Genomic DNA, 17993 nt, shown 5'->3' on the forward strand with positions numbered 1-17993 from the left:
CCTGCAAGGGAGCGGGATCTAGGACTTGCTCTGCTCTGCTCCAGCCGGGGAGTGGGGCTGGGGCTTGCCTCACTCCATGTATGTCATAGCTCTGTTCGGCTCCCAGAAGCAGCAGCATGTCCCCACTCTGGCTCCTACACATAGGGGTAGCCAGGAGGCTCCGCACGCTGCCCCTGCCCCAAGCACCATCCCCGCAGCTCCCTTGGCCGTGAACCATGGCTGATGGGAGCTGCAGGGGTGGTGCCTGCAGATGGGGCAGCGTACAGAGCCGATTGGCTGCACCTCTGCGTAGAAGACTGAGGTGGGACATACTGCTGCTTCTGGGAGCTGCTTGAGATAAGCGCCACCGAGACCCTGCACACCTGACTCCTCCTGTGCCCAAGCCCCTGTCCCAATCCCCCTCCTGCCCTCTGAACCCCTTGGTCACAATCTGGAGCACCCTCCTGCACTACCAACCCCTCATCCCCACCCCAGGGCCTGAACTCCCAGCCAGATTCCATGCACACCCCAACTCCCTACCCCAGTCTGGAGCCCCTTCCCACACCCTGAACTTCTCATTTCTGGCCAACTCCAGAGTCCGCACCGGCAGCCGGAGCCCTCATCCCATCCTACACCCCAACCCCCAGTTTTGTGAGCATTCATGGCTTCCCAATACAATTTCCATATGCAGATGTGGCCTTGGTCAAAAAGTTTGCTCACCTCAGTGTAGATAGGTGCTGTTTTAGGTGTATTGTATAGGTGGGATGTGGGTGGGTGGTTGGTGTATAGATGTGATGTGGGGTGTAGCTATGTATGGCTAGAGTGTAGATGTGGGTGTAGCTATGTGCGGCTGAGGTGTAGATGGGGGGTGCAGGGCTGTGATGTGGGGAGTAGCTATGTGTGACTGAGGGAGTAGATGGGGACTGTAGGGCTGTGATGGGGTGGTAGCTATGTGCGCTGAGGGTGTAGATGGGTGCAGGGCTGTGATGTGGGGTGTAGCTATGTGCGGCTGAGAGGGTGGGGGGCTGCAGGGCTGTGATGTGGGGTGTAGCTATGTGCGGCTGGATGTAGATGTGGGTGTAGCTATGTGCAGCTGAGGCTGTAGATGAGGGGTATAGGGCTGATGTGGGGTGTAGCTATGTGCGGCTGAGGGTGTGGGGGGCGCAGGGCTGTGATGTGGGGTGTAGCTATGTGCGGCTGAGGGTGTAGATGGGGGTGCAGGGCTGTGATGTGGGGTGTAGCTATGTGCGGCTGAGGGTGTAGATGGGTGTAGGGTTGGAGCTTTGTGCGGCTGGAGGTGTAGATGGGTGCGGGGCTGAGGGGGGTGTAGCTGTGTGCGGCTGAGGGGGTAGATGGGGTGCAGGGCTGTGAGGGGGGTGTAGCTGTGTGCGGCTGAGAGGGTAGATGGGGGTGCGGGGCTGTGAGTGAGGGGGTAGATGGGGTGCGGGGCTGTGAGGGGGTGTAGCTGTGTGCGGCTGAGAGGGTAGATGGGGGTGCGTGGCTGTGAGTGAGGGGTAGATGGGGGTGCGGTGTGAGGGCGGTGTAGCTCTGTGCGGCTGAGGGGTGTGGGGGGTGGTGGGGTTGAGGGGGGTAGGGGTGTGCGGCTGAGGGGTAGATGGGTGCAGGGCTGTGGGGGGTGTAGGTGTGTGCGCTGAGGGGTAGGTGGGGTGCGGGGCTGTGGGGGGTGTAGGTTGTGTGCGGCTGAGGGGTAGGTGGGTGTGGGGCTGTGGGGGGGGTGGGTGTTGCGGCTGAGGGGGTAGGTGGGGTGCGGGGCTGTGGGGGGGGTAGGTGTGTGCGGCTGAGGGGGTGGTGGGGTGCGGGGCTGTGAGGGGGTAGGTGTGTGCGGCTGAGGGGTAGGTGGGGTGTGGGGCTGTGAGGGGGTAGGTGTGTGCGGCTGAGGGGTAGGTGGGGTGCGGGGCTGTGGGGGGTGTAGGTGTGTGCGGCTGAGGGGGTAGGTGGGGTGCGGGGCTGTGAGGGGGTAGGTGTGTGCGGCTGAGGGGTAGGTGTGGGGCTGTGGGGGGGTGGTGGTGCGGCTGAGGGGTAGGTGGGGTGCGGGGCTGTGAGGGGGGTAGTGTGTGCGGCTGAGGGTAGGTGGGGTGCGGGGTTGAGGGGGTGTAGGTGTGTGCGGCTGAGGGTAGTGGGGTGCGGGGCTGTGAGGGGCGGTAGGTGGGTGCGGGGCTGTGAGGGCGGTAGGTGGGGTGCGGGCTGTGAGGCGTAGGTGGGTGGGTGGCGGGCTGTGAGGCGCGGTAGGTGGGTGGGTGCGGGCTGTGAGGCGGTAGGTGGGTGCGGGCTGTGAGGGGGGTAGGTGTGTGCGGCTGAGGGGTAGTGGGTGCGGGGTTGAGGGGGGGTAGGTGTGTGCGGCTGAGGGTAGGTGGGGTGCGGGGCTGTGAGGGGCGGTAGGTGGGTGCGGGGCTGTGAGGGGCGGTAGGTGGGGTCGGGGCTGTGAGGCGGTAGGTGGGTGGGGTGCGGCTGAGCGCGTAGGTGTGGGCGGGCTGTGAGGGCGGTGTGCTGGTAGCTGGGAGTGGGGCCTGTCTCTCCCTGGGCCGACAGGGCAGGGCCCGGGCCGCGCTGTCCGTGTCCCGGCCGGGGCGGGGCGGGGCGGGGCGGGCGCGCGTTGGGGCCGGGCGGGGGCGCTGGCGGGCCGCGTGGGAGGCCTCGGCGGGCTGGCGGCAGCGCGTCAAGCGGAGGATGTGGTGCGGCGCCAGCGGAGCGCGGCGGCGGCGGCGGAGCAGCCCCAGCCCCAGCGCGGAGGGCTCAGCCCAGGTGAGCGGAGCTGGTGCGGGCGGAGCGGAGGCGCGGCGCGGCGCGGGGAGGCGGAGGAGGTGGCGGCGGCCCTGGCCCGTGCCCGCGCCCGCGCCTGGCCCCTCCTCGGGAACCGTTGGCTCGGGGCGGCTCCGGGGTGCCAGGCGCGGAGTCTGGGGGGAGGCGGCAGGCGAGTCCAGCCCCGCCCCGGCCCTCGCACCCGGTACCGGCCACTGGGGAGCTGGCAGCGGGGGCTGTTACTCGTTATGGGTGCTGCATTGGCACCCAGGACCCCACTGTGCTCGGCGCTGTACAAGCGGGGAACAGGGAGCAGCGCCCGGCCCAACGAGCAAACGGGAGAGGCTGATAGTTAAGCCTCAAAGTTGTGGTTGTCGGGTCGGCGTGACCACCGCACTGGTTTGCTACTGCCTGGGAAGGTCTGGTCTGGGTAGGGTGACCAGAGGTCTTGCTTTGGCCTCCTTGGCCTTTTTTTTTTTTTTTTTTTTTTTTTTTTTTTAAAAGCTCTGTCCCGGAGTTCAAGTCTTTTTGGGGGGCCAAACCGGGCATTTGTTCCCTTTTTCTTGCCCTGGTGTGGGAGGGCGCAGAGGGATATTTGAGCAAGAGCAAATGGGACCAATGTCCAGTTGTGCCAGAAAAGTCGTGATGGCCAAAACTTCGGCTCGGGGCTGACTCGAGCCACCTGGCGTCACTGTTTACCCAGTGTCTTGTTTTCAGATTAGGAAAATATGGTTACCTTATTCTGGGTCCTCCTACCAGGGCTCCCCACTTCAGACCTTGAGGCTTCCAGTGGGAGCTGCCTTGGACTGGCTTTGGTGGGCTCCTCTTGCTCCAATGTTCTTTTCATCCTGAACAGAAGATAAAAACTGCCAGTTGTCTCGCCATAGACACTCAAAAAATCTCAAGTAAAAGAAGAGGTTGGGTACTTATCTCAGGTGGGATGTTGGTGTGTTTCCCTTGCTCATGGTAGGTTGTCTCCTGCTTAACTATGTACTATTGTATCCAAATAACATTTAAAATAAACTATATTTCTTGTTTTCTTTGTACAGTCCTGAGAGTCCTTGTAATAGCACTCCTGCTTTTCCTGCTAACTTGTCTACTATTTTGTTGCTTTTCTAAAACAAATCTATCTGTGAACTGTTTATTCTCCTGAAATAAATCATACCTGGTCTTTACCATGTGTGGATCTCAAAATGTCATGAACATTAAAAAAAAATTTAAGCCTTATAACATTCTTGTGGGCTATCATCCCCATTTTGTGGATGGGTCTTAGTCTGTTTCACTGTGTTCTCTGTAACCAGTTGGTCAGTTGTTTTTTTTTGTTTCTTTGTAGGAAGGCCATGGGGGGAGAGCAATATTTTTAAAAGTAGGAAAAGATGTGATTGTAAAACAACAACAAATCGACAGGGAGACTTAGGAGCAGGGATAATATATGCAGTTTAGTTTTGGTGTGTTGATCCCAGGAGATTAGAGACACAACGTGGATGAGGTACACCTCTACCCTGATATAACGCTGTCCTCAGGAGCCAAAAAAATCTTACCGCGTTATAGCTGAAACTGCGTTATATCAAACTTGCTGTGGCCTCAAGCATTTCCGTTATTAAAGCAGCCCCGCCCCCCCGGAGCGCTGCTTTACCGTGTTGTATGTGAACCCGTGTTATATCGGGTTGCATTATATTGGGGTAGAGGTGTAGTATCTTTTATTGGACTGACTTCTGTTGGTTAGAGAGACAGGCTTTCGAGCCACACAAGCTTTTCTTCAGGTCTTCACACCAAAAGCTTCTCTCTCTCATCAACAGAAGGGGTAGGGGTAATATCAGAAATTACTTTTGAATAATTAGTATGTCTATGTCCCTTTGAACATGAAGTAGCTTTTTTTTCTTTTCCTCTTGCAGCCCTAGTTCAGCTGTGGTATTTTTCCCTGATGTTATAGATCAGATAAACATTAGTGGTCAGCTCTGGGGACTGTTGGTGACCCTGGCCCTGGTGATGATCTACCAACTTTCAGCTGTCTGTGTCCCCTGGAGCCAGTCTGTATTCGCAAAAAGAAAAAGGAGTACTTGTGGCACCTTAGAGACTAACAAATTAGTTAGTCTCTAAGGATGAAGTGAGCTGTAGCTCACGAAAGCTTATGCTCAAATAAATTTGTTAGTCTCTAAGGTGCCACAAGTATTCCTTTTTCTTTTGCGAATACAGACTAACACAGACTACTCTGAAGTTTGTCTCCTGTTTCTGTGATACACTCCCATAGGTGTACTAAGCATGTGTGTGTGGCGGGGGAAACCCTTTGTCTACTGTGGGAATGCGGTCATCAAAATGAGGTGGAATTTTAATAGGACACCACTGTATTTATTTTATTGCTTTTTTCACCCAGAAAGCTTGGCAGTTTTGAAATATTACAAAATGTACAAATCATAATTTGTGTGTATGGAAAAGTTTCCAGCACTGTTGGAAAAAATCGTCTGATTTTCAAACTGCAATTAGAGACCTACAGTTTCAGCACACTGATGCTAGTAGTTAATACACAAATAAGGCAAGCATAGTAAATGTAAAGACACTTAAAAAAAAAAAAAAAACATGCTACCATCAACATGCTATACTGCTGGTTTCAGCCTTGTCGACACTATAAAGTTGTACTGCTTTAACCATACTGATATGGTTAAAGTAGTACAATTTTCTCTAGCACGGCTGAAGTTTTATCAGTATAAAGGTACTTTATACTGGTATAGCTTTTACTCCATGTGAAGAGAGAGAAACTATATTTGTATAAATCACCATTATATTAGTATAACTACAACCACACTAGGGCTTTTACTATTATAACAATTTTGGTTTAAAAAAAAAATAAAAACCACATCACTAACTGAAATAGTTATACTGATAAAACTTCTAAGTATAGATCAGGAGTTCCACTAACATTAAGAATGTTGGGAACCCTAATGTAGTTTGACCACTGGCATTTTAAGCACCATCTCATAACACTGCTGTGTTGGTTGCCAGCAGAAGGCCACCCATCCATGCTAGAGCTCCCACTATTATTAACACTGATCTAGCTGAACTAGTGTAAGAAATGGTGGGAAACTTTTGAAAAACTTCCCTACTGTAGGGTGTACCTAAGTGAAACACTGGTAAGTGGCCATTCCAGTTACTTTTTTGCTTTTCTAGAGATATACTTGTGTTTTATATTAAAGTTCCACTAGTCTAAGAAAACCCCTAGACACACTTTTCGTTATCTTTGCCAATATTACAATAGAGTCTTACTATTTCACACTTACCAGTCCACATCAGTTTTTGTGTGCAAGTTAGATTACAGTCTCTCTCTACTTTTGGACAAAGATTTAAGAGTGCTGTAATGAGGTCTTGTTACAAAGATTTTATAACTTTTACAAAATGTACTGCAGAACATATACCATGAACTATTGTCAGTAATTAAAACTAAATTACACTTGTCAAATAAATGAACAAAATACATTGTGATGCATTATCTCTGCTTTTTTCCCCCATTGTGTTCGTTCAATTACTTATTTGCAATGATCCTTCCACTAATTAGTGCAAATTAGTGAGGTTCTACTGTATTAAACTTTTCCTGGTTGGTTAAAGGGATTCAATATTTACTTATATAGTAGTGGCAGGGCCTTGTTTTCTTCACTAAAGTTTAGGCTGTGGTGGATTTCAGATGTTATAGATTTCAGAGTAGCAGCTGTGTTAGTCTGTATTTGCAAAAAGAAAAGGAGTACTTGTGGCACCTTAGAGACTAACAAATTTATTTGAGCATAAGCTTTTGTGAGCTACAGCTCACTTCATCGGATGCATTCAGTGGAAAACTGTTATAGAGGCACTGATAGTGGCTCCATAGTTAAGGTTGTCTTAGGCTTTTCCTGTTGACAGGACTTGTAGGCCCCCTGTGGAGCTGAAATGGTGGATTGTTTTAAAAGAAACCATAGTAAAAAGTACTTTTGAAGGGGCCTTGGTCACTGGCAGGTGTGCCTGAGAGGAGAAAAGTGTTCTTTTTTTGTTTGTTTGGTTTTTTTTGGTATGGAGTCTCAAATGTTTTGCACAAATGACATCTGGAAACTTCAAAATTCACTCAGGCATTAGCGTCACCCACCTTTGAACTACAAACTCCATTTTCTTCCACAGAATATTTTAGCTATTCTCTGTAGGAAAATAACACAACACACACTTCACGAGTTCATGCATGTCCCAATATCTATGGATGTGAATGGTGCTGAGGTCAGTGAAGGTTTATGTTGTAATGTTCGTTAGGAATGTGGTGTGTTACTATACATAATGGAGGTTGTGTTAAACTTATTTATAGAGCAGTGGGGTTGTGTTGGATTTAAGATATCTTAGAGAAGGATAGTTTAACTGGACATTTTCTTGCTCTTAAGGGTTTTATGGGGCTCTATGTGGGCACATCTGATATGCCTACCTGCATCAAGTTAGCTCCAGTATTGTGGTCTGTGCGTGCCAAGGTCCAAATAATCTGAGTGCCTTCTTATAAATTCTACATGTAATGGGTAAAAATATTTTAATAAAACAATCTTTCCTTAACGGTGTTACTTGTAATGCCTGGGATTATTAACAATAATAAAAAAGAAAAATCTAGTTTTACATTTCACCATATTTTTCACCACTTACGCTATCTATTTTATTTTATTTTATTTTTGTTTATTTAGCAAGTTTTAATAAGTTTACAAATCTTTGCCATGGAAATATCGGAAGCAAAATGATCATTACAACAGTTATATTTTGTTTAGAGTCCTTATACAGTCATCAGACCTTTCTGTTTAACAGGCTGTTACCATATTACAGAGTGAGCAGCATTACAATATCTCATTTCTAGTGATTTTTATTAAATTGAGGGAAATCTCTATATACACATATTTACCAGACCAGGTATGTCTATCAAATGTTAATATTCAAATTCTAACTATTTATTTGTCCTCTGTCTATTTTACTGGGTAAATTATCAATGTGTTAATTTTTCCATAAGCACAACCTCATGTTTTTTTGAACCATTCCTCAATAGCTGGGCTGTTTTTCTTTTTCCAGTGAGAGGCTGCCAATAGCCAAGCAGCTATGAGCAGATGAGATTAATTCTTCATCTCCTCCTTTTGTATGACCATTTCTACTAGGAAAACTCAGCAGGATTTTACCCAAGGATGATTTGGTAATAAATATTCAATAATTTGTGGTATTTGGTTACGGACTGCATCCAGTGCTGTAATGACTGGACATGTCCACCATATATGCATAAAATCTTTTTCTTTTTTTAACCCCAGTTTCTCCAACATTTATCCTCATTCAGTCTCTTTTTTTAACCTGACTGGTCTGAGATACCACTGAAACAGTATCTGAAAGAAATTTTCTTTTATTGTGCTACAGAGTGAGGTTGTGGGTCCTCTTTTCTCTCTCAAACCTATTCCTATGACTGCAGTAATTTGTCTATCCACATCTTCTTCCCAGTGTTGAACGATTTTTTGTTGGGAAAGCTGTCTGCAAAGATTGATGTAAATGTTTTAGGTTCATGGTGTTTGGGCAGTGAAAATAAACTACTCACATGCACTTCCTGGCTTGCATGTACGAGCACAGTGCTGCATCATCTGGGCTGCAAAGGCTTGCCAAGGAATGACATACAGACATACCGTCTTTGTTTTTTTTTTTTTTCTCTCTTTAATATGTATAACATTTTTATTCGCTTTTGTTCTTTTTTTAAACAGACTAGAGATTGATTCTAAGCTACTGTATCTGATGTTTTGAGGCAAAGACTATTTACACTAGTGCACAGTGAATACAGAAAAGATGAGACCGAAAACACAGCAAATAATATTTATTACTTCTGAACACACTAAACAGATGGTTAATTCTAGCTGTATTCAAGAGTTAGGCACTCACTGTTTGGTTGTTTTGTTCACCATAACTTGGGTTTCCAACATTTACGGAACCATCCAACCTTTCAAATAAGATTTGCTTCAGAATATACAACCCCACTGGTATCCCTCAGGGGCTATGATTTCTTCATTTCAGCATTCTGACATTTTTGAGCTTTCTCTTTATTCTCTCTCTCTCTATGAAGGATAGGCAATCTTCAGCCCTCTCTAGTTTAAAATGAAATACATATTAACTCCCCCTGTTGAAACTGTTTTTCTTACCTATTTTGGGATATCACACCCAAAGGTAAAGAGAAAGCAACCTTTCTCTTGGAGTTGCCGTAGTGATTTCTGAATTTACCCCTTAGCACGTTGTGTATTTTTTTTTTTTTTCAGAGACTAGTCCTTTCTTACTGTGCCGCTTAGATTCGGATTGGAGACCTTGGTGTGTTGTAATACTCTTCATTGTTCTGGAAGAAAGGCTACTGCAAAACCCTTTATAAACTAATTTATAATGGGCCTCATTTATAATGTGGCCCATTATAAATGAGTGGATTTACACTAGGGAAGAGTTTGGTCCACTGGGACTGAGCAAAGCATACTGTGGCATCCTTAATTTTAAATTATTTGGTTTTTAATTTGATGTAATTTTCATAAAATGTAACACCCTCCACAACATCTTCTCTCAGAGTTAGCTTATGGATACAAAAAGAAAAGGAGGACTTGTGGCACCTTGGGTACTAACAAATTTATTTGAGCATAAGCTTTCATGAGCTACAGCTCACTTCATCCGATGATAAATTTGTTAGTCTCTAAGGTGCTACAAGTCCTCCTTTTCTTTTTGTGGATACAGACTAACACAGCTGCTACTCTGAAACCTGTCCTTATGGATACAGTTTCATTTTCCAAATAAAATTCTTACCTGGAAAAAAGCTTTAAGACAAATGTCTCTTGATTTAAACTATTAAAAACATATGGCGATTCTATGGGAGGAAGTGTCAGATATTTACAAGTTTCTCATTAGTTTACTTTGAGAACTATATTAGCATAGCTACTGACATTAAGGTACTTCCAATATATTGGTGATGGAAATTAAAATAATGTAATGCCCAATTTAAAGTCTGACATATAGCAATTCTGTAATGTGCAGATCTGAAATATAACTTCTTTGTTGGGTGTGATTCCTTAGAGGAATACAGTACTTGGTTTGCACCTAGCTCTTTACAGAAGATCTGCATGCTGCAGATCAGAGTGCTGCATTATACTTCTCAGCTATTCCTTCATTTTAGACCCACTTTACCTCCATCCCACACACCTTCTATTATCTAACTTTTAAAATAGTATATTACTAGTTGGGAGCCTGCCTCACAATGAACATAATGGGTGCTACTCTCCAGCCTCCCCTCTTATCCCCCCTCCCTTTTCCTTCCTCTTTGCTGCCTTACAGACTGGTCATTGTTGGGTTGTATGATTATGACATCAGAGTAAATAATCTAGTCGTTCCTTTGCTCCTCTTGCTTTCTCTGTTTGTTTGCATACTGCAGCCCTGGTGGGTAAAAATCTTAAAATTTATCTCTCTTTAAAAAAAAAAAAATGAACAATGCAAACAGCTGTTTGACTCGTCAGGAATGGGGAGGGGGAAATGTGTATGACTATAATGGCTTATATATAGCACTTTCCATCTACCAAGAGCTTTACCTACATTTGTTGATTATACTGAATAGCACCTCAATAGGACAAATTGGAACTGGAAGAGTAATTTGCTGAACCATATATACATAGATTTAGGTGATACAACTCCTAATAATAAGGTTCTATGAGAAATGCAGCATCATGAAAATGAGGCATATAACAAATGTTGTTTCATTTAAGTTGTGTTGTCTCATCTTTTCTTTATAGTGATAAGTGGATTGTTTATGTTGAGGATTTAGATGGGGAGAATGAGTAGGCTATGGTTGAAGGGATTTTCTTGGAGTGAGAGGTCAGCAGGGTTGGAAGTCATTCATATCAGGTGTCATAATACTTAGTGCAGTCTTCTCTCTTTTTGAGGATGAGAGTGTTAAAACTGAGAGAGGTTGGATGAAAGAGTTTGTATGTATGGTGTGAGAGGCTCTCGAATTCTTTTCTCTGCTACTTCCAGGATAGTGGGGCTGTCAGGGTAGGGTTGCTGAGACCAGGGAAGTGAGTGATTGTTGCTGTCTGTCTCTATCTAGACAAGGTGACAGTATGGTTACAGTGGGGAGGAAAGGTGCAATTGTTGTAAAAGGGGGATTTTTGTTTTGGAGAGGGCTGGCATTGTAGAATGTTGAAGAGGCCCGTAAGTGTGAGAGATGGTTGATGTGAAGTAGTAATGACTGGGTGGTAAATTAGGAAGGTTCTGTGGTTTAATCATGTCTTTTGCAGCCAGCCCTGGGGTTCACTGTTCAGGTACCCACCTATGGCACTTGCATCCCTTCAATGGGTACTGTCAACTGGCCAAGATGGTGGAATAGTGCTGCCATGTTGGAAATACAGATTTCTGGGACTAGGGAGGAAGGGATATGATGGTTCCTCAGTCCTTTGGTAATTGGCAGAGGTAGACAAGGTAGTAAGTTTTGTAAGGAGATAGTGTAAACCAAGAACAGGATGTTTAATCTGTGTTCCTTTGGTTTTGCTTATTCCTCTGGAGATTGCGTTGTCAGCAAGCTAAGATCCCAACCTTCCGTTAATGGTAATTAGCCTTCAGTTGGTGGGGGAAAAAAACCATCAATGATCTATGATCAAATAAAAACAAAGGTGTCTAACTTTGCATGTATTACCACAACCTGGTTGGATGTTGCTGGAACGGTTTTGCCTTGTGCTCACTTTGGTCGATGATATCCTCTTGATGGATAAAGATCAAGTGTGCTACCTGTAATGAGTGGGTGGAAAAGAGTTTTAATTTGCAGGTAGTTGGTCATCAGGGTTCCTGTTTAAATGATGATTTTAATGTTGTTGGGGTTTTGTTTTATATTGTGTTAGAGTGCATAGTCTTTTGTAGATGACTTTTTCCTGTTCAGTCAAAATAAATTTTTGAGTAGGGGATACATTTTCTTCATCACGTATCTAGTGTTTATTTGAACAGCTTCTTTCAGGCCTTTTAACTCGGGGCTCTAGTTCTGCCCAGTTCTATAGAAATTAGTTACACCATGCATTTTTTTTTAAAATCTTCCTCTTGCAACACATCAGAAAGTTCCCAAACTGTGGTTATTGATTCCATAGTAATCTGTTGACACTTTCTGGGTGGCTCACTGAATGAAACATTTTGAGAACCAAACAGAGGGGAGGTGGATCCATGATCTCTCTAATACATGGATTTGCAGAACATGGTGATTACAGAACTAGTAAAACTATAAAGAACAAACACATTTCAGATAGGACAACGGTAGCTATTTTCAATGGTAAAACCGCCAACATTTCAAAGATTATGCACAGCCCTAAAACTTAGTCGGGATAGTGATACTTTATAGCGCTTTTGATCCACAGAACTTAAGGTATTTTATAAAAGCGAGTAGACTTGTGTTTATTCGGCTTACCCAGGTGCATGTGCCCCATGTCTTCTATTTATTTTATTTATTTTAAAGCAAACTTGACAGGCAGTTTGTCCAGGGTGCAAACTAATTGCTGTCACAAATTTAAAAACAAAATGTCAAACAGCGTAAATATGAGAAAATAACATGTAAATTGTGTACTAGTGTGTTTTAATGTTAACTCATCATATTGACTTCTTTCCATCAAATATTTTTCATTTTTATAAACTAAGGAATATGTTAAGTTGTCTCATTTTAGCATAATTATGGGAATGAATGACTTGAATCTTAGCTCACTGCATTTTACATAAAGGTATGTAATTTAATTATATATAAAATGGTCTCATGTCTTAAAATCACAGTAAAAAGTGAGGGAAGTTTAAAACTTTTAAAAAGGATTAAAAAAAGAAGAGGCAAAGGGAATTAAGTAGGGAATAAATAAACCAGAACAGCTAAAGCTACCAAAAATGTGTGGCTGTGTGCTTTAAACACACTCTAAAGCAACACGAAAAAACAGTGCACAATTTAAAAATTGGCGCCACTTTCTGCAGCTCCTATTGGCTGGAAATGGCAAACCGTGACCACTGGGAGCTGAGGGGCTCCGTGCCTGCGAATGCTCCAGGTAAACAAAATCTCCAGGCCCTCTAGTGGCTTACCCTGATGGGCCAGGAGTCAAAATTTGCCAGCCCCTGAAATATAGGGTCGGCTTATGAAAGGGTCATACAGTTTTTGCTATTTTTACCTATCCATCTTGGGGGGGGGGGGTCAGCTTATAAACGAAGGGCTAATGAACGAGTATATACGGTAATTGGTGTTTGTTGAAAAATTATCTACTTCGGTTTGTACCACATCTTGTATCACTCTTTTTACTAAAAAGAAAAGGAGTACTTGTGGCACCTTAGAGACTAACAAATTTATTAGAGCATAAGCTTTCGTGAGCTACAGCTCACTTCATCGGATGCATTTGGTGGAAAAAACAGAGGAGAGATTTATATACACACACAGAGAACATGAAACAATGGGTTTATCATACTCACTGTAAGGAGAGTGATCACTTAAGATAAGCCATGACCAGCAGCAGAGGGGGGGAAGGAGGAAAACCTTTCATGGTGACAAGCAAGGTAGGCTAATTCCAGCAGTTAACAAGAATATCAGAGGAACAGTGGGGGGTGGGGTGGGGGGAGAAATACCATGGGGAAATAGTTTTACTTTGTGTAATGACTCATCCATTCCCAGTCTCTGTTCAAGCCTAAGTTAATTGTATCCAGTTTGCAAATTAATTCCAATTCAGCAGTCTCTCGTTGGAGTCTGTTTTTGAAGCTTTTTTGTTAAAGGATAGCCACTCTTAGGTCTGTAATTGAGAGACCAGAGAGATTGAAGTGTTCTCCAACTGGTTTTTGAATGTTATAATTCTTGACGTCTGATATGTGTCCATTCATTCTTTTACGTAGAGACTGTCCAGTTTGACCAGTGTACATGGCAGAGGGGCATTGCTGGCACATGATGGCATATATCACATTGGTAGATGCGCAGGTGAACGAGCCTCTGATAGTGTGGCTGATGTGATTAGGCCCTATGATGGTATCCCCTGAATAGATATGTGGACAGAGTTGGCAACGGGCTTTGTTGCAAGGATTTTTACTCATTTTACTAACCTTCTAACACTGTCCCTTCCTTGTTAAAGGAATATGGCATCAATGCACTGGCCTTTCATTATCTTTTGCATCTGATTTGATACATTATAATTTTGACATGGAAAAGATTTAATTAGACCATAGTCTAGCTGAATGTAATTTTTCATACAGGATGTATTGGATCTTTTGTAGTGTGTATTCTAAAGAAGTACAGATAACTAATGGAAAACTACAGTTCCTGGAACTTGGATTTCTAGGTCAGGTATGTTTTAGGATTTTTTTTTGTCCTCATAAAATGAATTCTTAATATGTTAATAGTAGTAGATATTTCCACTGATGCGAACAGGAGAATATCATGTGTAACTTATATCTTTAAAAATTCTAGTCTGCCACAGTGTGGCCTTTTGATTTCTTTTCTTATGACATAAAATAGCATCTGTGTGCTGAAATTCAGTATTTCTGTCAGTATATCCTCACACCCAAAGCGGGCATTCAAACGTTAAAAATTTTCTCAGTTTTACAGGAGTTCATCTCAGTCCTTTTTCTCCACGCATCTTTGCTTTTGACTCTGATTCAGGTATCTGAGTCCAGGGAAGAAAGTGGCCAAATTTCATGTCTACTAAACATAACTATTACAAAGTTTTTCTTCTGCAAAAACTGAAGCATCAAAGCAGATCATAACTTTCATGTTCTTAGCACATCAAGAAGTTGGTAGAACTTTAAACATCTTTCTGTAAGACTGCTCATGTGAGCAGTTCCCACTGAGTGAAAAATTCTTTAAATTATGGAGCCTTTGCAAACCATTTCAAAACTCCTCTGGGTGTTTCTTTTTCCGGTTGTGTTCACAGTCTGAGTAACAGTCAAAAGGCTTTCAGTTTAAGGATAATGGCCATGTGGTTCTACTGGAACAGTCAGTAGACCCCTTTATTTTCAATGGAAACCCACAAGAAATCTCCGAGTTAGTTATTTTTTAAATCTCATTTGCCCTATCAGATGAGAGAATAAATACAGAATTTCAGGCATCCTTAGGTCATGTTCACAGAACAAAAACTCATAATATGATTTGGTCTTTTGTGTGGACAGGATTGAATCATGATATAGCCATATTAAAGAATCATGTATAAGTATGGGAGCCCAAAAGTAGAGGCTAGCCTGTCACTTCTGGAGTCATGATGTCACATTTTGTTTAGATTACCATTGAAAATTTGTCTTAAAATAAGTCCTTGATGAACTGTTTTTTCACAACATGAAATCCCACACAATTTGGTTTAGTTACTGGTTCTACCTCAAGCATGTTGTGACCTCGGGCAAGTCACTTAACCTCTGTTTTGTCTGTTTACACACTACAAAATGGATGTAATACTGTCACGCAGCACAGAATTGAGGAGGTTTAATGTCTTTAAAATACTTTACACACCTTGGAAGAAAAGGATAATAGAAATAAAAAGTAGTATTGTTTATAACGATGACTTTCAAGAGTTCTATGCCCAAAGCCAACACGAACAACTCTGGTAGAACACTAATACCTTTCTAAGCTTCTGTATTAGGCATAGTGCCAGCATTCATCCATTTGTTAGCCAGCTGTTGCATCCAGACCCTGGATTTCCCCCAGTGCTTTGCAAATTATCATTTCTAATTTTAAAGTTAATGTGTCCAATTCAGACTGTAAGCAGCAAATCAGTAGAGTTGCACCCATTTGCATCTATTCTGAATTTGTCCCAGAGCATTTAGAGCTTACCTTAAGGGAGAGTAGAGAAGTGACATCTCCTGGCTCAGCACTTCAAAAATCGTTGCAGATCTTTTGCAGCCAGGAGCGGGAGGATATCTGTTATCAGCATGCTCCTATGTCTGGATGACCCTTCCCATATCCTTGATGGGTGTTTGTGAAATTTGCTGTGAACTTCCTGCTCCAAAATTTCAGAACATCTCATATTTTTCAGCTAGCACAGCAGATTTATTTTATATGATCTGCAGCAACAAGAATGGGGTCACAGGCAAGTAGGAGATAGCAGTTAATATTGGGAGTGCCTCTACGAAAAGAATGAGGTAGACTCTTGCTTGCTACTTCACAAAAGGCCCTGCAGATCCTAGGGACAGCTGTCAACAAATTAACTCAAAAGTCAAGACAAATAAAAAAAAAAAAACTCCCAACATATAAAATACAATATTTGTATTTACAAACCTCTGAACTTGAAATAATTTAAACAGCAGAACAATGTGAATTTTATCATCCACCAAACTCTTTGATATACACATTGGTAAGACTCCTTTCAGATGTACTTTTTTACCCCTATGTGGGTTAGTCATGTCTATATCCATTAAAATACATCCAAAATGTGCTAAGATGATGCATCCATTTACTTATGTTTTGCATGATAATCAGACTGGCCTTTTGTTTTCTCTACATTACTTTCTAAATCTAAAGATTTCACTAAAAAGTTTGTTTTATTACATATGCTTCATTGGTGCCAAGGACTTTGTGTGATACAATAAACTATATCATAGAAAGATAAAGATAAAGTACAGTATTAATCTCCAAGGATATGTTTAAATATTAAGATGAGATACCAGAGGAGATTCTGAGTGAAAGATGGCAAATTCTATACTCTTCATTAAAGTAGCTATGGGAATACTTAGATGACACACACATAGGATGAGACAGTCATCAGTTAACAAACCTCTGGCAAAATTCTTTACTTTCGTTTAAGCTCCAAAGGTACAGTGTCTGTTAATAATGGCAACCTGTATTTTTGGCTAATATATATAAAGGCAGAGAGATTGTCAAAGTAAATTGTGGAAGATAATTGCCCTAAGGTCTTTGATTTCTAAGACTTGAATGGTAATGATTTAGTGGGTTTCAAAATAGAAGGTCTTATAAACTGTCACTAGTGTAATGCTATCAGAAAGAATGAATGGAGCCAGTGTACTTTGAGATGAATGTGGATAGTGAAAGGGACCAATGAAGAGACTCAGCCCCATTTATTTTGGGAGAGTGAGTAATTGGTTCCCGAGAACTAGTCAGGACCTAGGACACAGGTGGGCAAACTGCGGCCCATGGGCCACATCCGGCCTGTGGGACCCTCTGGCCCGGGAGGCTACCCCGGCCCCACCCCTGCTTCCTCCCCCTCCCCCCCCAGGGCCTCATCTCACTGCACCGCCAACATAATGCTCTGGGTGGCGTGGCGGGGCTGCGAGCTCCTGGGGCAGCACAGCTGCAGAGCTGCGGCCTGACCCGATGCTCTGTGCTGCGCGTGGCGTGGCTGGCTCCAGCTGGGCAGCGTGGCTTGCTGTCCTGGTGCTCTGTCCAGGCACCACGGTAAGGGGGCAGGGAGCAGGGGGGGTTGGATAGAGGGCAAGGGAGTTCAGGGTGGTGGTCAGGGGGCAGCGGGCAGTCAGGAGCAGGGGTTCCAGGGGCAGTCTGGGGACAGGGAGTGGGGGGGTGGATGGGGCAGAGGTTCTGGGGGGCTGTCAGGGAACGGGGGGTTGGATGGGCAGGAGTCCCAGGGAAGGTGGGGGCTGTCAGGGTTCAAGAAGCCGGGGGGGGGGCAAATCGGGCAGGGACTGGGCCATGCCTGGCTGTTTGGGGAGTCACAGCCTCCCCTAACTGGCCCTCTATACAATTTCCGAAACCCGATATGGCCCTCGGGCCAAAATTTGCCCCCCCTGACCTAGGAGGACCAGCTGGGTCACAGAGTATGGAGGTAAATGATCAAGGAATTGGAGAACCACAATGGAAGTTGATGGAAAAGGGCTGGGTATGACTACAGCATCCTAAGATGACTGAAAGGTATTGGAGCTGACACACCAGGATGAGCTTGAGGGAGTGAAACTGACCCAGAATTCAAGTGCAGGAGAATCAAAGAAAGGTTCTCCACGTGTCAGTGAGGATCTTGCTGTAGCTGCACATATGCTCCATATGCGAGATTGGATATTTTTTGAGTAGCAGTATTCATCAGTGATGTGCCTGGGCTGCCTCTTGCTCCTGACCAAAGGCATAAAGGGCAGGATGGCCACAACCCTCCTTCCATTTCCTCTTCCTTCCCACCCAGCATGCAACTGATCTACTGATCTCTCCAGAGACCCTCAACTGGTTTTCTACCAACCTCCTTGTGAGAACATCTTATCTTCATATTTTTTTCTTGCAAAGAATGTCATGACTGGGGTGTGGAAAGTGATGTCTAGTGGTCGGAGTGGGAGTC

The 17993-nt window shown here is 44.2% G+C and overlaps 1 protein-coding gene across 1 annotated transcript in view; it reads left to right on the forward strand.

The window, feature by feature from the left end:
• Positions 1-2658: 2658 nt before the first annotated feature.
• The window catches only part of DISC1 (DISC1 scaffold protein), a 379838-nt gene continuing 364503 nt past the window's right edge, over positions 2659-17993 (forward strand). Inside the window, exon 1 of the mRNA XM_038396820.2 lies at positions 2659-2742. The gene's annotated coding sequence lies outside the window, so the exon portion shown is untranslated. The remainder of the gene's footprint in view (positions 2743-17993) is intronic.

The sequence above is a fragment of the Dermochelys coriacea genome, chromosome 3, assembly GCF_009764565.3.
Source record: "Dermochelys coriacea isolate rDerCor1 chromosome 3, rDerCor1.pri.v4, whole genome shotgun sequence".
Lineage (NCBI taxonomy): Eukaryota > Metazoa > Chordata > Testudines > Dermochelyidae > Dermochelys > Dermochelys coriacea.